The sequence below is a fragment of the Schistocerca serialis genome, chromosome 2 (assembly GCF_023864345.2).
Source record: "Schistocerca serialis cubense isolate TAMUIC-IGC-003099 chromosome 2, iqSchSeri2.2, whole genome shotgun sequence".
NCBI classification, from domain to species: domain Eukaryota; kingdom Metazoa; phylum Arthropoda; class Insecta; order Orthoptera; family Acrididae; genus Schistocerca; species Schistocerca serialis.
Genome location: NC_064639.1, coordinates 123,949,892 through 123,974,525, shown reverse-complemented (window position 1 = coordinate 123,974,525; position 24,634 = coordinate 123,949,892). Strand labels below are relative to the sequence as shown.

The following is a 24,634-nucleotide window of genomic DNA, read 5'->3' as shown; positions in this document are numbered from 1 at the left end:
TACTTCTATCAGACAAACAGTGCTGTCTATTATGTACCGAATACCATTTATTTGTAATCATTTCTGCCCATATTTCAATGTGAAGTAGACTAATTGTATGTACGGCTACTAGATGGCGCGCTCGTTGCAGTGTCATGTTCACCTGGCCGCATTTGTTAACGCGGGCACCTCAGTCCGTTTGCAATCTGTAACCGCGTAAGTAACGAGCAGCCCTTAGTGGCTCGCCATCACAGTTTTCTTTATCTTAAATATCTTCGTGAGTAATGCCCTTTTGGCATATTTATTATTTTATAAATGACATATAAGTACTGCCAGTCTTTCACGATGATTCCGTACTTATACCCTATCATACGGTTTCAGTCATAATTCTGTGACCATGTTATAGAATGTAGAACATTGTTTGATTTAAATTCTGAGGAAGAGACTCTTAGCAGTGTTGAAACCAGGTAAATTTGTTAAAAATAGTGACCGAGGGCTGTTTTTCTTTCAATTGTAACTATTCACAGTCTCTGAACGTGCAGCCATGTACAAAATTTTGTTATCTATGGTACGTACCGGGTGATCAAAAAGTCAGTATAAATTTGAAAACTTAATGAACCACGGAATAATGTAGATAGAGAGATAAAAATTGACACACATGCTTGGAATGACATGGGGTTTTATTAGAACCACCCCATATTGCTAGACGCGTGAAAGATCTCTTGTGCGCGTCGTTTGGTGATGAACGTGTGTTCAGCCGCCACTTTCGTCATGCTTGGCCTCCCACATCCCCAAACTTCAGTCCGTACGATTATTGGCTTTGGGGTTACCTGAAGTCGCAAGTGTATCGTGATCGACTGACATCTCTAGGAATGCTGAAATACAACATCCGACGCCAATGCCTCACCATAACTCCGGACATGCTTTACAGTGCTGTTCACAACATCATTCCTCGACTACAGCCATTGTTGAGGAATGATGGAGGACATATTGAGCATTTCCTGTAAAGAACATCATCTTTCCTTTGTCTTACTTTGTTATGCTAATTATTGCTATTCTGATCAGATGAAGCGCCATCTGTCGGACATTTTTGAACTTTTGTAATTTTTTTGGTTCTAATAAAACACCATGTCATTCCAAGCATGTGTGTCAATTTGTACCTCTCTATCTACATTATTCCGTGATTTATTCAGTTTTCAAATTTATACTGACTTTTTGATCACCCGGTATAACAACGTGGAGTGCACTATTCTGCTGCATCCATTTTCAACAAACTACCACAGGAACTCAAAAATCTTAGCAGTAGCCCAAATCCTTTTAAGCCCAAACTGAAGAGTTTCCTCATGGCTCACTCCTTCTATTCTGTCGAGGAGCTCCTGGAAGAGCTGAAAAATTAAGCAAGTTCCAGTGTTACATTGTTGATTTTCTTTATTTAAACTTACGAGTTGTCGCCTGAATACGTTTCTTGTATTTCATTTTATCTGTTTCTATTATCGTGTTATAATTTCATGTATTGACTCGTTCCATGACCATGGAGACTTCTCCTTAATTTGGTCCCACGGAACAATAAATAAATAAATAAACAAGATGTCTACAAGGAAGACAAACATTCACGTATGCCTTTTCTAAATCTATGAGAACTAATTTTTCTCTAAATTTTTCCAAAATCTGTCGTACAGTGGTAATGTGATCTATACATTATCTACCAGCTTTAAACTTATAAACGACAATATATTACATAGTGTCTACAATGGCGTATTAGCAGCACATCCGTTCACCTGGCTGACACTGTGTGAGACTTCTAGGTTAACGTGCCTCACCTGGAATGGTGGGCAACGAGTCCGGGTGAACCCTCCGGGGCGGCGACGGCACCCACACGCCCTCGGTGCCCATGTCCGGCAGCACGCGCCGGTTACGCACCTCGCGCGACGGCCACTTCGCCATCGCCTCTATGTCTGCACAACACAACACGATGCATTAGTCACTTTCCTGCCAGGAAACTGTTCTCGAAACACGATAACATCACTGGGCAAAAATTGTAGTCTCCTACTTTATGTAAGCTATAAGTCACTTTATCCTAAACAGAGGTTTGAGTATTATAGGTACAAACAAAAGGGAGTAGACAACAATGAAAGAAGCAAATAATGCTAATAAACATAGACCCGGAAAGCAATGGTTTCCATGATACAAAGTATGTACAAGTGCAGTCATGTGCAAGCTAATCGGCTGTCTGGATGGATTTCCCTGTGGTGAAAGAGTACTGATTTACGAGGGTGTTTCGGAAAGTAAAGATACACCGTACGCCAGAGGAACAGAAGAGTTTTGGCGAGCAAGTTGGCAACACTGGTGTTAACCTTGAAACGTTAGCTTTCTCCTCGCGGTCGTTCGGCAGTTGAACGTTGCTTCTGGTTGGAGCAGGTCGTGTTTAAAACGGCTGCGCCGATTCAGAATTCCGCCAAATGCGAAGTGCGCTCCGTCATACGTTTTCTTCATGCGAAAGGTCAGCGAGCAGTGGATATGCAGAAAGAAATTGTTTCTGTCCATGGGAACATTATGAATCGACGAAATGTAACGAAATGGTGTAAGGTAGGGCCGATGTTCATGACGAACAAAGAACAGGTCGGCCATCTGTGATTTCTGATGCGCTTCTTCAGAGAACGGAGGAAGCAATTCGTGCGAATAGACGTCTCACGTTGAAAGAATTGCTTCAGATCATACCGGACATGTCAACGACAACTCTTTATGATGTTGTGACTGTCAAGTTAGGGTACAGGAAATTGTGTGCACGCTGGGTTCCAAAACTGTTAACGGAAGAACACAAAAAGAAAAGGGTGGGCTCTGCACTCGACTTCCTCACACGCTATGCTGAAGCAGGTGATGAGTTCCTTGATCACATTGTGACAGGTGACGAGACGTGGGTTTATCACCATGCACTTGAATCCAAGCAACAATCAATGCAATGGCGCCATTCGAATTCACCAAAAGCCAAGAAATGCAAAACGTCGATTTCAGCGAAGAAAATCACGGCTTCTGTTTTTTGGGACAGACAAGGCATTCTTCTGTTGGAATTTATGCCTCCTGGAACGACAATTAATGCTGCTGCATATTGCCATACTTTGGAACGTCTTTGAAGGGCAATTCAAAACAAACGCAAGGGAATGTTGACAAGGGGAGTCCGCTTGCTTCATGACAACGCTCGGCCTCACACAGCGCTCGTAACCAAAGCACTACCAAAACAATTCAAATGGGATGTATTGGACCATCCGCCATACAGCCCGGACCTTGCGCCCACCAACTTCCATGTCTTCCGTTACTTGAAGTCAAATCTTGCTGGAAAATCAATCTACGACGATGAAGAGATCAAAGATGAAGTTGAAATGTGGTTCTGACAACACGCAGCAACCTTCTATGACTGTGGGAGACAAAAGCCTGTGCACTGACTTAACAAATGTTTGAATAACAGGGGTGATTATGTCGAAAAATAACAAATATTCCAATTCATAAGATGTAACTGAAGTTTTCTAAATAAATGCTTTATTTAAGGACTGCGAGCCATTGTGTCTTTATTTGTCGAAATGCCCTCGTACACTCATGCCCATAAATTAGAAATGCAGAATGTGGTGCCACACAACGTGGCACTACACAAAACTGGCGCTAATTGTATAGGCACATAGCGAACACATGCGACACAGATCTGTAAGTCCACAGTATTGGTGATAAGTCGAGAAAACCTTCCCAAAACACATGTGCTACAAAACGCCCCTGTTTCCTGTGCATGCACCCCGACAACAATACCGTATATGATCACCATACACACGTACACAGGCCGCACAATGGGTTGGTATACTCTGGATCAGGTGGTCGAGCAGCAGCTGGGGTATAGCCTCCCATTCTTGCACCAGTGCCTGTCGGAGCTCCTGAAGTCTCGTAGGGGTTTGAACCATCCCAGACATGCTCGATGGGATTTAGGTTTGTAGAACAGGAAGGCCACTCCATTCACCTGACGTCTTCTGTTTCAAGGAAATCCTCGACGATGGCAGCTCGGTGGGCCCGTGCATTATCATCCATCAGTAGGAAGGTGGGACCCACAGCACCCATGAAAAGGCGGACATACTGGTGCAAAATGACGTCCCGATACACCTACCCTCTTACAGGTCCCCTGTCAAAGACATGCAGGGGTGTACGTGCACCAATCATAATCACACTCCACACCATCAAAATACTACATCCATGCAGGTCCCTTTCAAGTACATTAGGGGGTTGGTATCTGGTTGCTGGTTCACGCCAGATGAAAACCCGGCGAGAATCACTGTTCAGACTATACCTGGACTCGTCCATGAACGTAACATGGGACCACTGTTCCAATGACCACGTACTCGGTTCTTGACACCAGGCTTTACGGCCTCTCCAGTGGAATGCACCTTGCAGGTCTGTAGGCGAATAAACCATGCCTGTTCAGTCGTCTGTAGACTGTGTGTCTGGCGACAACTGTTCCAGTGGCTGCAGTAAGGTCCTGAGAAAGGCTACCTGCAGTACTCGGTGGCCGTCTACGGCCACTGATGGTGAGATGTTTGTCTTCTTGTGGTGGTGTACACTGTGAACGTCCAGCACTGTATTCCTGGACATGTTTCCTGTCTGCTGGAATCGTTGCTATAATCTTGAGATCACACTTTGTGGTATACGGAGGGCCCGTGCTATGACCTGTTGTGTCTGATCAGCCTCCAGTCGCCCTAGTATTCTACTCCTCATAACGTCATCAATATGTGTTCTTTGAGACATTTTCAAAACAGTCACCGATAGCACGTCTGAAAACGTCTACACACTTACTCGCTGCACCGTACTCTGACATGCACCAACACCTCTGCGTATGTGGACTGCTGCCAGCGCCACCGTGCGACGACCGCAGGTCAGATGCACCGCATGGTCATACCCCGAGGTTATTTAAACCCACAAACCGCCCACCAGAGCGTTGTTTCTCCATATATCAGCATTATCATTAATTTATGAGCATGAGTGTATTACATGCATGACAGTGCACACTTTCATTTGCCTATTTCAGAATATGAGTACGTAGCACGAACCCGGGACAGTAAATCTATCGGTCGTGACTCGCAAAAACCATGGCCTCCCAGTTTCTGTTAGATTTTTTTGTGTGGGGTATATAAAAACCTTTGGAGTATTCCAGTCCTGTTTACAGTGTCGATCAACAACGGGAATGGATGGTTGTGAATGCATACAGAACATGCCTGGGATTTTTGAGAGGCATCAATGATGACAGGGGTTGAAGACTGCTTTCACATGAACAGCGGCCATGTGGAGTGCTTGTTCTAATGTGTTTCTCCTCAACTACGTGTTTTCACTTTGGATCCTTGAGGGCTACTTTGTAATATGTTCATATTCTCTGAAATGCGTTGGTGCGTTGTGGACTGACTCGTCTCATTTTTACTACGTTTCTTTGGTTCGATATTTGTACCTGAGACTTTTTCGATTAAATGCATCGTTGCTGATTATGAGCAGCCCCAGTGACTGTAACAATTAAGCTGTCGTTTTCCATTTTAAAATCCTCTCCACAGTGGTAGCAATAACATTTGAATCTTTCTGCAGCTGCGTGTGTGGGTCGCGTAATGAGCTGAGGAAGGAACAGGCGAGTTCCGGTGACTCCAGGGGAGGAGGTGGGGTCGAGCGGGCAGCGTCATTCCCTTTTCTAAGAAAAATGGTGCCAAGGGTCAGTGGGCCACATGTAGGGCAGGTCGCCCGCCATCTGTTTTCTTTAGGGCAGGCTCCCGACTGCCAGCAGTCACAAACTTCTTCTCCACCTTAAGATGTCGGTATGATCAGCAGTGCTGAAAAATGGGCGTTTTTTACAAGCCAAATCTAATCGATCAGAGCACCGTTCTGTAGAATTTTGTTTGCTGTGGATGACAGCAGCAGGATGACAAGTCTTTTTTCGTGGGAAGAGAGTTCCAATGATCAAAATAAATTGTAGCATATTGCTATATTATCTGGACAGGAAACTAAATTTTTTCCGTCAGTTACAGTCATAAAAAAACTAAAGAAGATAAAAGTATTTTCATTTGATAAATACAAACAAAATATTACAAAAGATTCCACTGCAGACGCAACAGTTTCTTCTTACTGTCATCTTGCATAATACATTTTTTATGAGACAGCTAGGCCTTCTCCTGATTGGAGATACTTTTGAATGCAGTCTGGCAGACTCCTTACCAAATTGTCCAGGAAAGTCTATGGGATATTGTCCTATACCTTCATAGCGGCCTCTATGATAAGTGGATAAAAAAAATTGTAGTCAATGTGCCGATTTTTGGCGCGATTGTGTTCCGGTCGCGAGTGTTAAGGTCGATGTTGGCCTCGCCAGAGACACTGGGGGCGCCGAGTGGCCCTCTGACGACGAGGAGTGGAGGATTAGAAAGTACCGAGCGAGAAGGACAGAACAGCAGAGTGTTGGGGTCCGGATGGTCCGAATTGCGAATTAATAATTTTGGCACTCTATCTAAATGAACTGATGGTGAACCCGAGATGCTTGGGAATTCAACGGTGCTGTGGGAAGCCGTGGGCTCTTCAGTTGTATGCCAAGTGCAGCAGGCATCAAACGCCATCCTACGAACTGATTCGGCACCTGCACAACACAATACGCTTGCATTCAACATTCTGACCGTTACTTCGGTTATTAATGTACCAGCACTTCACATCTGCAATGGTTTATCTCGCGCTTCCATTAACCTATGAACAGGCAAAGTTTATCACTTAAATTTGTTTAAATATGTTCCATAGACACATTTACGGAGAGCTGTGGCCGATGTCGTTTGTGGGTGTTTTGGCACGGCAGATAAACAAGACAGCGTGGGTCCAACCCGAACATGCTGTGTTGTAGCATGTTCGCCCACAATTAGGATGTCATGATATTGGAGAAGAAAGCAGTGGAATGCGGTACGTGTATTAAACTTCAGTGACTTCTGCGGTGTTCGTTTATTTAATTGTGTGGAGATTGAGCAGTAACTGTCACTTTTCAACGAAATTTACGATTGTGTAAAAGTGTGGCCAATGCCGTATGGGAGTTGTCATAAAGTTATTATATTTCTTATTTGTGAACATAATTTGCTGTTATCAGGATTACTCAATGGACAGATTTGAAATTGTCAGTTCTGCGCTGTAGTTCAGCGGGTTATAAATAATGGAATTTGACAGATCTGCTAACCGTGAGTTTTGCATGTGTTTTTATATCTGCGTATTAAATGAAAGTGAATTTTGAAGTTTGTATGGTACCTTTCTACCATTACGAGTCTGTAAGTTTTTATTTGGAAGTGATGCTGTTTGCTAGTGTCACTGGTCGACATTTTATTACCTGATTAGCAGTTATTTAACCAGCCTTTCCATGAAGTGTTTTAAGACTTGTTTCTCAGTGAACGATTATCAATAAATTACGTAAATCAGTAATGTTGTGTAAGCAGTTGTTGAAGACACCCATCTCCATTAGCCAATGGACCAGGGCCAGTTGGGAACGGGCAGTGATGTAACATTAGGGGACTAGAGGCTATTTGTTAACTTGTGGCATCGCAAATCCTAAACTAAAATTAATTCCGCACGTCAAGTAGGGTGAGATCGGAGGAGGGGGAGGGGGGAATATTGCTTGCGAGGCTATATTCCAGTACGGCCGTCCTTTTCACGTGCCTCCATCTTGGATGCGACTTGTAATTTTCAAGTTGGAACGGGGTTATAAAAAGAATCACACAGGTAAAGAACTACACAAGAAAAAAAATGGTGTCTTTCGTATGAGTGTAGCTTCATTCATACTCAAGTCACGACTAATGTTTCTTCCTGAGAGGTGATGACGTTGATACAAACTGAAAGCATTGAGATTGTCTTGGGATCGCGAGAGAGGAACACAGGTCTTGTTGAGGATTTCAACCAACGTCACCCTGACAGACCTCCAGATACCCACAGCGCGAAATTCCGTGAAACCGGTTCTGTAGCAGGAAAACCAAAAGCTGGACGATCGAAAATGGCTACACCAGTAATGCAAGGACAGCTACGAGCCAGACACCTTATAGCGTGCATCCCACCGACACTAAACCACCGACATCTGCGGCTTTCTGTGCTGTCAAGAGAGAGCCCTTTGAAGGACAGGGAAGTCTGTTGTGTTTCGTGATGAAAGCAGTTTCTGCCTCGGTGCCAGTGATGGCCGCATATTGGTTAGGAGGATGGCAGCTGAGGACCTGCGAACAACCTGTCTGCGTGCTAGACGCACTGGACCTACTCCTGGAGTTGTAGTCCGGGGTTCGGTTTCGTCTGACAGCAGGAACACTATCGTGGTTATCCCACGCACAGTGTCTACAATTTGTGCGTCAGTCTGGTGATTCGATCTGCCGTGGTGCCATTCGTGAATAACATTGCAGGAGATGTTTTGCAACAGGGTAACTCTCGCCCACATACCGCCGTTGTAGCCCAACACGCTCTACAGTGTCAACGTATTGCCTTGGCCTGCTCGACCACCAGATCTGTCTCCAATCGACCACACATCGGACGACAACTCCAGCGTCATCCACGAACATCATTAACCGTTCCTATATTGACCGACCAAGTGCAAAGTGCATGGAACTCCATCCTCCGAACTGATTCGGCACCTGCACAACACAATACATGTACGTTTGGACGCTTACGTTCAACATTCTGGCCGTTACTTCGGTTATTAATGTACCAGCACTTCACATCTGCAATGGTTTATCTCGCGCTTCCATTAACCTATGAACAGGCAATGTTAATCACTTAAATATGTTATAAATATGTTACATAGACAAATTTATTCCTGAAAGTTCATTACTCAACATTAATTATTTTTTGGTGTCTCAATTTCTATCTCGTCAGTGTACATTCATGGGCGACAACACAGCGCCCTCCATCTAATGACAGCGTTCGAAAGCTCTGATCGCCTATTCTAACTATACATGGAATTTATTTCGCACGAGGTGTTCATACACCTCACTTTCTGGAACATCCTCATTTGTTCCGAAGTAAAATTTATCCAATAAGGCGCCTCTACAATCTCTATGGGTGTGCAACAGGATATAGTTCGATAACATTCCATTACCCCTGCTCTACTTTCGTTGACATGCAGGGTGAACCAGAACTCGGAATTAGCACATTGTCCGATCCCTCCCGACTCCTTTGGCCCACAGTGTCATATCTGGAATAAACATCATAGTTTACACCCGTTACTAAGACAGCCAAGGTAACATTTAATGACAGGCCGCTTACGTCCTTCAAGGTAGCGACCATAACGTAGACATTACGGCCGCAAACATAAAGACACGCGAAATGCTTCAGTCATTTAGTGAAATCAAACTAGCGGGGCAACCACGAGAATTAGGGAGTTTTGGGCGAAACAGACTAAAAGTACGCTGCCACGTAATCAAAAAATAACACACACGAATTCCTCCAGAAAAAAAAAAACAAAAAAGTACAAAAAAATACACAGTTGGAATCGAATATTTAACTTGACCATATATCTTAAAGGGAGGCAGCGATACCAAAACACATTGGCCTGAGGCAGGATTCGAACCTATGACCTTAGCGGTCGCGCGGTTCCAGACTGTAGCGCCTAGAACCGCTTGGCCACCCCGGCCGGCGGAATGCTGTTCATCAATGGCAACACGTCAGGTCGAATCACCAGACTGAGATACAAATTTGTAGTCAGTGTGCGTGGGACCATGAGAGTGTTCCTGCTGTCACGCTAAATCGAGCCCCAGACCATAATTCCAGGGGTAGGCCCAGTATGTCTAACACGCAGGCAGGTTAGTTTCACGCCCTCCACTGGCCTCCTTCGGTAATTTCCAAGAATGATTACCTATCGAAGTCGCGCTGTCCAAACGATACATATGGAACGTGCGATCCTAAATCGATCATGCGACTCTGGTGGCGAGTGTTGTGATCAATTATTTGTGATCGTCATTTTTATCTGTTTTCCGTTGTTCCCTTAGTTGCTCTACATTACATACGTACCTCCGCAAATTATTTGTGGGTTGTTAGGGAAACCCAGACGATTTATGTCAGTGAGTGGGAAGTCTGGTGTTCTTGACGTTTCTTCAGCAGATCTCTCACATGGAAAATCTAATTCCATGTTTATCCAGTGTAAAAAATTGTTCGACTTTTTGTCGCAAATATGGATTACTACCGGACGAGGAAAGAAGGGACTGTGTAGACTGTGGTCGTGCGAAGTGTGTAAAACTTCGTAAGAACAGTTTCGAGGCTGAAATGCCGTTTACAATTTCATTGTGGACAGTGCGGAAAACGAACGAGTGTCAGGAAGAGTACATGGTTCGACTCTTCCAAGTTGTCCATCCAGACCACCGTAATGAACTTTCACATCAAAGCAACACCGACGACGAGTAAGGTAAGTCGTCTCCTTTACAATGTTCTTCTTTTGTGGTTGCTGTAGCGACCACCGCAAACATACTAGTAACGCCCGCCACCAGAGTCGCATGATCGATTTAGGATCGCACGTTCGATATGTATCGTTTGGACAGCGCGACTTCGATAGGCAATCATTCTTGGAAATTACCGTCTCCTTCTAACCAACACATCGAGGCAGAACTGGCTTTCATCTGAAAACACAATAGATTTACATCATGACCTCCAATGAGCTCTCGCTTGACACCACTGAAGTGGCGATTGGTGGTGGTTTGGTGTCATTGGAAAGCACGCTACTGAGCATGTGGCTCGGAGCTGTCCTCGAAGTAAGCCATTTCTAACAGTTCGTTGCGTCAGTGTGGTGCCAACTGCTGCTCAGATTGCTGCTGCAGATGAAGCACTACGTGCCAGAGCCATACGCCAAACACGGTGGTCTTCCCTCTCGGTAGTTCCACGTGGCCTTCCGGAGTGCGGTCTTCTTGCTACCGTCCATTCTCGTGATGACTGCAGTCATGATACAGTGGCTACATTCCTGCCGTGCCATTTTGCAGCATCACAGAAAGAACATTCAGATGGTCGTAGATCTATTACACGACCTCGTTCAAACTCAGTGACATGTTAAAGGCATTCTTGACTAACATCAACCCACCACGTCCAGCCTGAAAGGTAACTGACGCTAACGACCATCACAGCGTGTATTTAAAGCAAAGCTGATTTGAATTCTCAAAGTGGAACTACTACCGCCACTTATATGTGACAGACGCGACATCTGAATAGACGTCATGTTTCATATGTAGACTGAAGCCTACCAACTTTCGTTTATGTCACACAACTCCTTCTTGGTGCTTCGATTTTTTTTCCTTCGGTTCTACTCGGTTCTCTAGTAACAATTTAACGTGTGCTCCCAGTTCCTACCTAAACACACCCTCCTAAACCACAACATATTTGGAATAAACTTCACATTTTACACTAGAAACTAAGAGAACCACAGATAACATTTAATAAGATGTCACTTACATGCTTCTCCTGGTAAACTCGTGACGTCATACGAGGATGACACTGATCAAAGCAGACGGGTGGATTCCGACAGTGCGTTTGTCACCAGATCTTCACCGCAAGCTTTCAGAGGTGTTACTGTGGAGCAATCCAAGAAAAAAAGTCTAGTAAGCATGGGCTCTAAAACGCTTCCCTCGAGAGACATGAGCACTTGTACATCTTCTCTAATCTGTAACACATCTCTGCTAGCCAACAAGTGCTCATAGTTCTTGGGGTACGTATTTTAGAGGCCATGTTTACTAGACTTTTTTTCTGGTTCTGATCCATGCTACACCTCCAAAAGTTTGTCAGTAGAGTTCTGTGTAGCCTTTCTTCAGGGACTGTCCATACCGTTCAACAGCTCTTACAGATCCTTCGCTGCCTCTGACAGGTGACCTAGTGCACGTGGTGAAGTGGCGCAGGAGTGGTTACAGACAGGGCTAGGTGTGTAGAGGTTGGCTCACCTATCCAGGAGTGGTCGGCGTTCTCCGGCGGCAGGCAGGGCCCCATGGGGGGCACCTGCACGCCGTGTCCGTCGCCTCCATCGTCGACCTCCATCGCCTCCGCTGCGGGGACGCCGCTGCCACTGGAATTTTGCTGTCTCTCTCACGGGGACTCCGCCGCCACTGGAATTTTGCCGTCTCTCTCGGAACCCGCGCCGCTGCCCAGTAACGCACCTAGTGCTGCTTCCCCGGCGCCATTGTTGCCTCTAGCGCCGAGGATGCCTCACCGCACCATTACAGCCTGGAAAGAAAGCGGCACTGAAAGGCAGACGTAGATCGAGGAACCCTACTGGACACACGCCACAGCGAACCAGCACACCGCACAAGACATTACTCATCCCCTGGAGACATCTGCATCTACACTCATGCTCATAAATTAAGGATAATGCTGATACATGGTGAAACAACGCTCTGGTGGGCGGTTTGCCAGTTTAAATCAACTCGGGGTATGACCATGCGCTGCATTTGACCTCCGGTCGTCGCACGGTGGCGTTGGCAGCAGTTCACATACGCAGAGGCGTGTTGGTGCATGTCAGAGTACGGTACAGCGAGTAAGTATGCAGACGTATCCAGACGTGCTAATGGTGACTGTGTGTTGAAAAGGGCTCAAAGAACACATATTGATGACGTTATGAGGGGTAGAATACTAGGGCGACTGGAGGCTGGTCTAACACAGCAGGTCGCAGCAAGGGCCCTCTGTGTGCCACAAAGTATGATCTCAAGATTATGGTAACGATTCCAGCAGACAGGAAACGTGTCCAGGCGCTACAGTACGGGACGTCCACAGTGTACAACACCACAAGAAGACCGATATCTCACCATCAGTGCCCACAGACGGCAAAGGAGTACTGCATGTAGCCTTGCTCGGGACCTTACCACAGCCACTGGAACAGTGTCTCCAGACACAGAGTCTACAGACGACTGACAAGACATGGTTTATTCGCCTGGAGACCTGCAAGGTGCATTCCACTGACCGCTGGTCACAGGAGAGCCCATAAAGCTTGGTGTCAAGAACACAGTACATGGTTAATGGAACAGTGGTCCCACGTTATGTTCACGGACGAGTCCAGGTATAGTCTGAACAATGATTCTCGCCGGGTTTTCATGTCTTGTGAACCAGGAACCAGATACCACCCCATTAATGTCCTTGAAAGGGACCTATATGGAGGTGGTGGTTTGATGGTGTGGAGTGGGATTATGATTGGTGCACGTATACCCCTGCACGTCTTTGACAGAGGAACTGTAACAGGTCAGGTGTATCGGGACGTCATTTTGCACCGGTATGTCTGCCTTTTCAGGGGTGCAGTGGGTCCCACCTTCCTTCTGATGGATGATAACGCACGGCCCCACCGAGCTGCCATCGTGGAGGAGTACCTTGAAACAGAAGATATCAGGCGAATGGAGTGGCCTGCCTGTTCTCCAGACCTAAACCCCATCGAGCACGTCTGCGATGCTCTCCCTGCACGTCTTCAAACCCCTAGAACACTTCAGGAGCTCCGACAGGCACTGGCAGCTGCTCGACCACCTGATGCAGAGTATGCCAACCCGTTGTGCGGCCTGTGTACGTGTGCGTGGTGATCATTTCCCATATTGATGTCGGGGTACATGCGCAGGAAGCACTGGCGTTTTGTAGCACATGTGTTTCCGGACGGTTTTCTCAACTTATCACCAATCCGTGGACTGTGTCGTGTATGTTCCCTATGTGCCTATGCTATTAGCGCCAGTTTTATGTAGTCCCATGTTGTGCGGAACCACATTCTGCAGTTATCCTTGATTTATGAGCATGAGTGTACATACGAGGTCTCTTCAAAAAATTCCGGAACATTCGCAGTTTCTCGCTGATGGTGTTTCGGAGCGAAATGCGGTTGGTATCACTGCACACGCCTGTGATTAATGTGTAACAGTCGGAAGTTTCGTTTTTATGTCTGTTGGTTATTCTTCAGTGCTGTACTGAGTAGAACGTTGTGTCGGACAGTTTGCGAATTTCGAAATAGCACAGTCTGCAATTAATTTTGCTTGAAACTCAAGAAAACGTTTACAGAGACACACCCCAAATGGTGCAGGAAGCCTACAGTGATCAGTGTTTAAGCCGTACTTGATGTGACGAATGGTTCACATGGTTTGAAAATGGTTGGACAGAAATTAAAGATAACCCTCGTTCAGGACGCCCTTCGACGTCTACCATGACGTTCAGTTCAGGAACGTCAACGAAATTGTGCGTGCCAGTCGAAGACTGACTGTCCAAGAGACTGGAGAAGAACGTAGCATTTCATTTGGATGATGTCATGAAATTCTGTGGTCTAGTAAATGCACTACTGTCTACTAAAGAGACTGCCTACACTACGCTTGCCCGTTCTCTTTTGGAGTACTGCTGCACACCGTGGGTGTCTTACCAGACAGGATTAACGCTGTACATCCGAGAAAGTGCAAAGAAGAGCAGCAGGTTTGGTATTATCGAGGAAGAGGGGAGAGAGCATCACTGACACGATACAGGATTTCAGGTGAACATCATTAAAACTAAGGCGTTTCTAGGTGCGGTGGTATCTTCTCATAAAATTTCAATCACCACCTTTCTCCTCCGAATACGAAAATATTGTGTTGAGACCGACCTACAAGGGGAGAAACGATTGTCATAATAAAATAAGGGAAATCAGAATTCGCATGGAAAGATACAGGTTTTCGTTTTTTCCACGCGATGTTCGAGAGTGGAATAACAAATAATTGTTGTGAAGGCGGTTCGATGAGTCCACTGGCAGGCACTTAAGGGTGATTTGCAGAGCATCCACGTACGAAGTGCATTCAAGTTCTAAGGCCTCCGATTTTTTTTCCCAATTAACTACTCACCCGAAATCGATGAAACTGGCGTTACTTCTCGATGTAATCGCCCTACAGACGTACACATTTTTCACAACGCTGACGCCATGATTCCATGGCAGCGGCGAAGGCTTCTTTAGGGGTCTGTTTTGACCACTGGAAAATCGCTGAGGCAATAGCAGCACGGGTGGTGAATGTGCGGCCACGGACAGTGTCTTTCATTGTTGGTAAAAGCCAAAAGTCACTAGGAGCCAGGTCAGGTGAGTAGGGAGCATGAGGAATCACTTCAAAGTTGTTATCACGAAGAAACTGTTGCGTAACGTTAGCTCGATGTGCGGGTGCGGTGTCTCGGTTAAACAGCACACGCGCAGCCCTTCCTGGACGTTTTAGTTGCAGTTCAGGAAGGAATTTGTTCTTCAAAACATTTTCGTAGGATGCACCTGTTACCGTAGTGCCCTTTGGAACGCAATGGGTAAGGATTACGCCCTCACTGTCCCAGAACATGGACACCATCATTTTTTCAGCGCTGGCGGTTACCCGAAATTTTTTTGGTGGCGGTGAATCTGTGTGCTTCCATTGTTTCTGGATTGAAAAATGGCATCCACGTCTCATCCATTGTCACAAACGACGAAAAGAAAGTCCCATTCATGCTGTCGTTGCGCGTCAACATTGCTCGGCAACATGCCACACGGGCAGCCGTGTGGTCGTCCGTCAGCATTCGTGGCACCCACCTGGGTGACACTTTTCGCATTTTCAGGTCGTCATGCAGGATTGTGCGCACAGAACCCACAGAAATGCCAACTCTGGAGGCGATCTGTTCAACAGTCATTCGGCGATCCCCCAAAACAATTCTCTCCACTTTCTCGATCATGTCGTCAGACCGGCTTGTGCGAGCCCGAGGTTGTTTCGGTTTGTTGTCACACAATGTTCTGCCTTCATTAAACTGTCGCACCCACGAACGCACTTTCGACACATCCATAACTCCATCACCACATGTCTCCTTCAACTGTCGGTGAATTTCAATTGGTTTCACACCACGCAAATCCAGAAAAGGAATGATTGCACGCTGTTCAAGTAAGGAAAACGTCGCCATTTTAAGTATTTAAAACAGTTCTCATTCTCGCCGCTGGCGGTAAAACTCCATCTGCCATACGGTGCTGCCATCTCTGGGACGTACTGACAGTGAACGCGGCCTCATTTTAAAACAATGCGCATGTTTCTATCTCTTTCCAGTCCGGAGAAAAAAAATCGGAGGCCTTAGAACTTGAATGCACCTCGTAGATGAAGATGTAGATGTAGATTCGGCTGCAACGCATTTGCGCCACCCGCAGATCATTCACAGCAAGGTTTCACGAATCATAAGCGATGTTCCATGATACACACACACCGTAGCCATGCCCAGTGAATTCAGCCTCAAGAACATCCTGGAGACACTCATGATCGCCATACGACTGCGCGGAAACTGAAGACAGCAGAACAATATCTTCATTCTAAATGTGGGAAATTGCGTACACAATTATAGGTGGAAGCATAACTGACCAAACATACTCTTAAGCAGGGAAAACTGCACACCTAGAGAACGCACACAACGCTAGGTCCGTGAATTCCTTGTAAGCATATCGTAGTATCGCTGTCCATCCCGCGGCAGTATCGATTGTCGCCTCTCTGGAGAGCGCAGTGCGCGATTGTCGGGAGTAGTGGGTTAGCTTCCGTGGAATGCGTCACGTGCAGTACAGACGTCGTGGCTGCAAAACGTGAATCACTGTACCTGATGACACGATTAAAGAATCTACCACGGAAGTGTGTACAGGGCTATTACAAATGATTGAAGCGATTTCGTAAATTCACTGTAGCTCCATTCATTGACTTACGGTCACGACACACTACAGATACGTAGGAAAACTCATAAAGTTTTGTTCGGCTGAAGCCGCACTTCAGGTTTCTGCCGCCAGAGCGCTCGAGAGCGCAGTGAGACAAAATGGCGACAGGAGCCGAGAAAGCGTATGTCGTGCTTGAAATGCACTCGCATCAGTCAGTCATAACAGTGCAACGACATTTCAGGACGAAGTTCAACAAAGATCCACCAACTGCTAACTCCATTCGGCGATTGTATGCGCAGTTTAAAGCTTCTGGATCCCTCTGTAAGCGGAAATCAACGGGTCGGCCTGCAGTGAGCGAAGAAACGGTTGAACACGTGTATCTGGACATGCTGGAAAATTGGCTCGTGCCACAACTGGAGACCGACAGCATCGACTTCATCTTTCAACAGGATGGTGCTCCACCGCACTTCCATCATGATGTTCGGCATTTCTTAAACAGGAGATTGGAAAACCGATGGATCGGTCGTGGTGGAGATCATGATCAGCAATTCATGTCATGGCCTCCACGCTCTCCCGACTTAACCCCATGCGATTTCTTTCTGTGGGGTTATGTGAAAGATTCAGTGTTTAAACCTCCTCTACCAAGAAACGTGCCAGAACTGCGAGCTCGCATCAACGATGCTTTCGAACTCATTGATGGGGACATGCTGCGCCGAGTGTGGGAGGAACTTGATTATCGGCTTGATGTCTGCCGAATCACTAAAGGGGCGCATATCGAACATTTGTGAATCCCTAAAAAAACTTTTTGAGTTTTTGTATGTGTGTGCAAAGCATTGTGAAAATATCTCAAATAATAAAGTTATTGTAGAGCTGTGAAATCGCTTCAATCATTTGTAATAACCCTGTAATTTAGAATTGTGGTGACTGCTACGTATCGGTGAATTATTTGAGAAAGAATAGTCTTCATTGGTGTGGCGTGTCGCGAGAATAACCATAAACCGCGTCGTGACGGTCACGGGACAAGTAAGGCGTATTGGATAAATATTTGAGTGCACATTTCGAGCGAGAGAGAGAGAGATAGTTATACCGGGTGTCCTGAATGAATTTGGGGATTTAGACTTTGTAGCACTTATTACTTTCAATTGGCAAATATAATTAATATATCAAATGAAAGAGTAACTCAAAACGTATTTGTTACAAGAGTTCTGTGTGAGCACCACATGGCACACGGCACATATTTAGTCGATAGGTGAGCTCTTCCCAAACTCTGATCACTCTGCCGGCCGGAGTGGCCGAGCGGTTCTAGGCGCTACAGTCTGGAACCGCGCGACGGCTACTGTCGCAGGTTCGAAACCTGCCTCGTGCATGGATGTGTGTGATGTCCTTAGGTTAGTTAGGTTTAAGTAGTTCTGAGTTCTAGGGGACTGATGACCTCAGAATTAAGTGCCGTAGTGCTCAGAGCCATTTGAACCATTTTTTGATCACTCTGTCTGAAGTACTTGTTGCAACAACTACTTCAATCCTGCTTCGTAAGTCTAGTAGATCATCTGGGCACATACACGTGATCTTTTCTGAGCTCGCAAAGATAAAAAATCACATGGCGTCAGATCGGTGGGCTTGGAGACAAATCCAGCTGTCACGTACAACGTCCTTTAACCAATCGCGTACTGAGTTAACGCCAGTGAGTCGGCACACCATGCCCAATAATCCTCTGTGGTGTTGAAGTCAACATACGTGTTGAGCAAAGATTTACTTTATATGTTACCGAATCTCCTGACAGCGTTCATGTATTGATACTTGCTGCAAAGTGAATTGTCTTTGGTACTGGAAGCGATTACTTCGACTAACAAATGGGGCACGTTTTTTCAGCGTGACGGGACCTCTACACATTCCACATTAACGAAATTTATTGGAACCATTCACTCAGACCGATAAATTAACCATGTTCAGTGTCTACCAATGTTGACATATGTTAGTCCGCTGGATTTTTATCAGTGGTACTGAATGGAAAATGGAAAGCAAATTCCAGAAAGATGAAGGTAAGTCCATGGAATAAATACTTGCTCGCATTACGAGTGGTACTATCCTTGTAAACGTACACAAATATGTATTCAAAAGACACGATTAGAGCTGAAGAGTTCACGGAATTTGGTGTCGCTCGACCTTCTGAAAACTGATTTAAAACTGCTGTGTTTTGAGTAATGGCTTGCTTCGGTAGTTGTTCTTCTATTCATTACCATTGTGAGATATCTTCTGCATATCAACCAAACAGAGGTAGCCGTGCATCCATTAAAAGTCCCTCTTATAGTTACACCACTTTCTTCACCCTTAATTTTCCTACACATCAATCACTAAAATATTCACCATTCCTCCTTAACACCATGTTTTTATGACCAGGAAGCAATGCAGGATTAAGCTCATCTGACGTTCTACTTGCCTAACATGAAATTGCAAACGACTTTCTAAACGTCTGGAAAACATCGACCGTTGTGTGCCTATTACCTACAAATACACTAGTTCTCAAACTGGCGCAAGAAAGTGAAAATAAGTCTGTTTACTGATTCAGTGAGGAAAAAGGAAATTTACCATTTCAGGTCTCGTTAACATACGATCCTCGAAAATAAAGCACTGACTTAACTAGAAATGAAGAGTGAAAGAATTGGTGAATGATAATTGATTGAAACCCTCAGCTGCCGACAGGCGTTGTTGATATACCTCGATGGGTACTGCTGAAAGTGTGTGCCCCGACCGGGACTCGAACCCGGCCGGGATCTCCTGCTTACATGGCAGACGCTCTATCTAACTTTTTTCTTTTTTTTTTTTCGTTGTGTCTGGTCGTTGCGAACGTCATATGACATCCGTTCAAGTTCGTTTGTTGATCCACTCAGGTTTTTTATTACAGAGGCCAACAGGCTCTCTGACCGAACATGCTGAGCTACCGTGCCGTCGTCCATCTGAGCCATCGAGGACACAGATGAATAGCGCGACTGCAGGGACTTACCCCTTGCACGCCTCCCGTGGGACCCACATTCCCAATTGTTCACAATCACATACGTGATGTTCATTATAGATATTCGCCCATCCACTCATTACTGGCGCCTGCTAAGGTGACGAGTCCCGTAAGAGTTCGGACAACCTGTGTGTATTCGCACAGACGGAGGTCAATGGCCGGGTAGCCATTTAACTATATATGAAGATAGTAACTGTTCTCGAAAGAACAGGTGCCATTGATAACCGTGCAGCTTCTCTAGATTAAATGATAGTTGATTGAAACCCTCAGATGCCGACAGGTGTTGTTGATATACCTAGATGGGGACAGCTGAAAATATGTGCCCCGACCGGGACTCGAACGATTCTCACGGGAATCGTCACTTTAGTGGAAGCGAGTAATGAGTGGACGGGCAAATATCTGTTAGGAACATCACGTACGTGACTGTGGACAGTTCGGAATGTGGGTCTCACGGGAAGCGTAATAAAAGAAAAGACGTTCTAGTATACAGGGTGTAAATTTTGAGTTGACAAACCAGAATAACTCGAAAAATAAGCTTCACATGAAAAAGTGTGAAACCCAAAGTTGATTATTTTCGTAGGGGACATCTTCTGGTGCTAAAATTAGCCCGCAACCCCAGCCCCCTGGGAATGGGGTGGGAGGCAACTTTAAAATTTCAAATGGTACCCCCATTTTTTATTGCAGAATCAGATTCTACATAAAAAAACCACGAACATATTGTCTTAAACATTTGTTTTGATTCTTGGTAGTTGGCGCTGTAATTCAAGAAAATCCATGTTCTCATTTTTGCGTGGAAAATGGTTACGGATAGATAAAAAATACTTATTTACTTCGTAAATTTTGATTCGCTAAAAATAAAACTCTCCCTCTCTACCCACAGGGTGGGGTTTGAGAGAGAGGAATTAGTGTTTAACAAATGTTGACCACGAACGAACAAAACTTATCCGAATCTGCGGGAAAAATTAATATTTGGGTGAACATTTGTAAAACTCTAATTCCTCTCTCTCAAACCCTACCCTATGGATAGAGAGAGAGAGTTTTAGTTTTAGCGAATCAAAATTTACGAAGTAAATACGTATTTTTTATTTATCCGTAACCATTTTCAACGCAAAAATGAGAACATGGGTTTTCTTGAATTACAGCGCCAACTACCAAGAATCAAAGCAAATGTTTAAGACAAAATGTACATATTTTTTATGTAGAATCTTATTCTGCAATAAAGAATGGGGGTTCCAATTTGAAAATTTAAAGTTGCCTCCCGCCCCACCCCCAGGGGGCTGGGGTAGCGGTCTAATGTCCCCCTCGAAAATAATCAACTTTGGATTCTACACATTTTTTCGTGTGAAGCTTATTTTTCGAGTTATTCTGGTTTGTCAACTTAAAATTTACACCCTGTATACTGGTTTGCAAACGAACCGTTTGCCAGATAACTGCAAATATGTGTTTGTAAACATTCACTGATTTCAATACCAAATACTGTCCCAGTCTGCATAAATATATCTCAAATGCAAAATTTTCAATTAATTCCATGTCCAATTGTATTCAAATTCCACCGAACGATGAAGCTTCGATCTTAGCACCCATTCTTGATCCCGGAAGTTCTCCACTAAGTTCTCTTATGTTACAAAAATATTGACACGTTTTGCAATTCTTTTTCCGAATCCTCTTGTAACTTTCCTGTAGCTAGTGGGGAAAGGAGTTTTCCAGAACTCAGGACATACCTTACATTAAAACTTTCTCTCGAACGATAGTGTGGTCTGACGACTTTGGCCATTGTAAGCGAGACTAATATAACTAGAAAGATTTTACCGAATAAAGGCTAAAAAAATCATTATAAATCTTTTTACCCATTGAAAAATGGTTAGTACATATCCTGTACAACGGTAGGAATTATATATGACATCATTACTAGAACAGCATGTTTCTGTTGCGCACCACACACAAATTTATGTTTTTCTTTTAAGCAGTGCACGTAAAAATTTTGACCTTTTTTATCAATTTTTAAACACTTTTATGGCAACTGTTCCGAAATTTAACTACTTACTGGAAAGGTTTCTTCACATGTAACGCCAGCCGGAGTGGCTGTGCGGTTCTAGGCGCTACAGTCTGGACCCGAGCGACCGCTACGGTCGCAGGTTCGAATCCTGCCTCGGGCATGGATGTGTGTGATGTCCTTGGGTTCGTTAGGTTTAATTAGTTCTAAGTTCTAGGCGATTGATGACCTCAGAAGTTAAGTCGCATAGTGCTCAGAGCCATTTGAACCATTTCACTTGTAACATATACCTTATGCAGTGTTTGCTGTTTAAAAAGTCATATAGAATTACATAATGTTTTTGGATTTCTGTCCCACTTCTTCTGTTTCAAAGTGAAAAAAATGGAAATTACAGGATTAAAAAGTTCTATTATTAAGTTAAAAAATAACAGAAATTTCATATTTTGATTCTAAGTTCTCAATAAAATAAAAAATGGCTCTGAGCACTATGGGACTGAACTGCTGAGGTCATTAGTCCCCTAGAACTTAGAACTAGTTAAACCTAACTAACCTAAGGACATCACAAACATCCATGCCCGAGGCAGGATTCGAACCTGCGACCGTAGCGGTCTTGCGGTTCCAGACTGCAGCGGCTTTAACCGCACGGCCATCTCAATTAAATAGATAGGGCATTTGCATTCAAGCTAGAACAATAATGTTGGTCTAGTTCCTCCTGTTTTCATCAAAAGCTTTTAACGACCTCTACTTTTAACTTAAATTGAAAGGAATTATTTCGTCATTAGATATTTAACACTCTACTAAGATTCAGACATTTATTTCTATTACAGAGGAGTATCTATGTAAATGTAATACTTATGAAAAGGTAAACCATTTCTATAATCATTTTTAAAGGTGCTACCGAAATCGCAAGGAAAGGCAACTGATGTATAGGTGGAGAGGGTGGGGAGGGGACAGTGATAAGTCGCTTGTGTGGAAAAATGTTCCTGAACCGCCTTGGCTGCTTCAGGTTCGTAGAATACAGTAATACTACTGAAGGATTCTTTCCTTTCGTCTTGAGTGATTTATTACCCATCAGAGAACGCGATAACAGAGCAAGCCCATGGCTCATACAGCAAGGCTACAATCGCGCTGCAAATATTTGAAGCGGATAAGGCCAAACTTCGCTTGGTAATTCGCTTCTAAATGACACCAGACATCTGTGACAAGCACACACGAAGCATTCCGAACTTCGTAGTTCATCATCAAGCTGTGCACCACAGTATTACATAGCGTCACATCAGATGTTGCGCAAAGTTTCATTTTGTGTTTCATAACAAGAGCGTATACAGGGGTGGGGTTGCAATTCACACTAGTTTTGTGGAGAATGACAAAATAATTGTGAGAAACAATTTAATTATATGTTTGTCTTGACCACAAATATTTTATTAATTTTATAAAGTGATTTTTCGACTGGCCAATTTAAAAAGCATTTCGATACGAATTACCTCGTTAATGATGACGATACATCATAAGTGCAATGATTTGTACCGATAACACTGACGAGTTCATGTTCATGTCCTTTTGATGGAAATTAATAAAATATTTGTGGTCAACACTGACGTACAATTAAATTATATAACTTCAGCTGCTTCCCAGTCGTGTTCATGTAATATTCTTCCATAGTTAGAGTTTGCACAATAGACGGCTCTTGGCACACTTGCTTCTATTGTAGTCTATGTGTATTATATGTTCTGGCTGCGTCCGCTCTGACGTTGAAGTAATAACGTCTTCTAAATTTCATTGAAAAGGGAGGCATTTGCCCTCTCATGTATCTTTGTGGGTATGTCGTGCTTCAGATATATAATAGCCACATACTGTAGACAACAGAAATGAACAATCTGCAATGCTGTCAGTTTTATCTACGATGCACGACTGAGCCACACGGTATGTATAACAGTACTGAGGATACTTTTTATGACATCATCGCTCCTAAATATCTTTTTCTGTGTAATCTACATCCGCAAATAGGATGCTTTATTTATTTCTTTAACCGTCTACTTCTTTGTCAGTTTTTGATCTAAAGGATATGTGCATCTACGTTGCGCACAAAAATGCAGTTTGAACCAAATTTAATTATTTTACATTTTTTGCAGTTTTTGTTTGTTTAAGTATTTCTGTTTTGACGAAGATTACAGCAAAACATTACTCACCTAAAATCTGAATTTAAAAAGAGATAATGATTATACTCATCCTGAAAAGAAATGTTTACATTAATCTTTAAGCGTGACGAACATCAGATGGACGTAGCAATAACAGTCCCTTGAATGAATGAAAAGTGCGCAAAACTTCTACTAACTACTATCAGACGAGGTGCGTGTTTCTTCTCTGAGTTCACATGCAAACTATTTTCAATAAAAATTCGATCCTCCTCACCACGAGACGCTAGATTTAAATGTTACTTGTCGTCATCTCCGAAACAGGGTTTCATACATGTCGAGGAAACGTCTACCCGCGAATGTCTTCCACAGCTGAACAAGTTGACGGACAAATCGATGAGACACACTGGTTTCACTTCTGTTAGTCTTCCCCAAAGACTTGACGCTTTCATCGTACTCGTTTTAGTTCGATTTGAACAAACAGAACCAGAGCGTACTTCATGCCGACTACAATGAGCATCTCGTCACCGCGAAACACACGTAATAGCAAGCAAAACAATTCCCAAGTAATGTGCCTGTTTCGGACGCGCTCATGTGGCTGTCAGACGTACTACTAGACACTGCGCGCATCAGCTGTGTTCACTTGCGGACTCTATCGGTGAACTGAGAAACTACGTGGCCAACTTCGTTCGCAGCAGCATTTTGTGTTCTTCCGTCATAGGGGAAACAAAACACGCATGCAAATCGACGTAATACATCAAGTCGACCACATTGTTCGAGATCAACAGGATCGAAAATTCCTGTTTCGGTATTCATTTCGATCCAATGTTCCGTGTTTGTGCAGCTGTAGGACAATGAAGAAAGTAGATAGTAAGAAAACCGCTTGTTTCGAAATGCTAGTTTGTATCCCGGAGAGTCTG

At 44.3% G+C, this 24,634-nt stretch overlaps 1 long non-coding RNA gene across 1 annotated transcript; it reads right to left on the bottom strand.

Moving 5' to 3' along the window:
• Positions 1-1,800: 1,800 nt before the first annotated feature.
• LOC126455457 (uncharacterized) lies at positions 1,801-24,221 on the bottom strand. Its single transcript, XR_007585326.1, has 3 exons — positions 23,992-24,221; positions 11,904-12,183; positions 1,801-1,934 (listed from the first exon to the last, which is right to left on the bottom strand). It is a non-coding gene; the product is annotated as an uncharacterized LOC126455457 (long non-coding RNA).
• Positions 24,222-24,634: the final 413 nt, after the last annotated feature.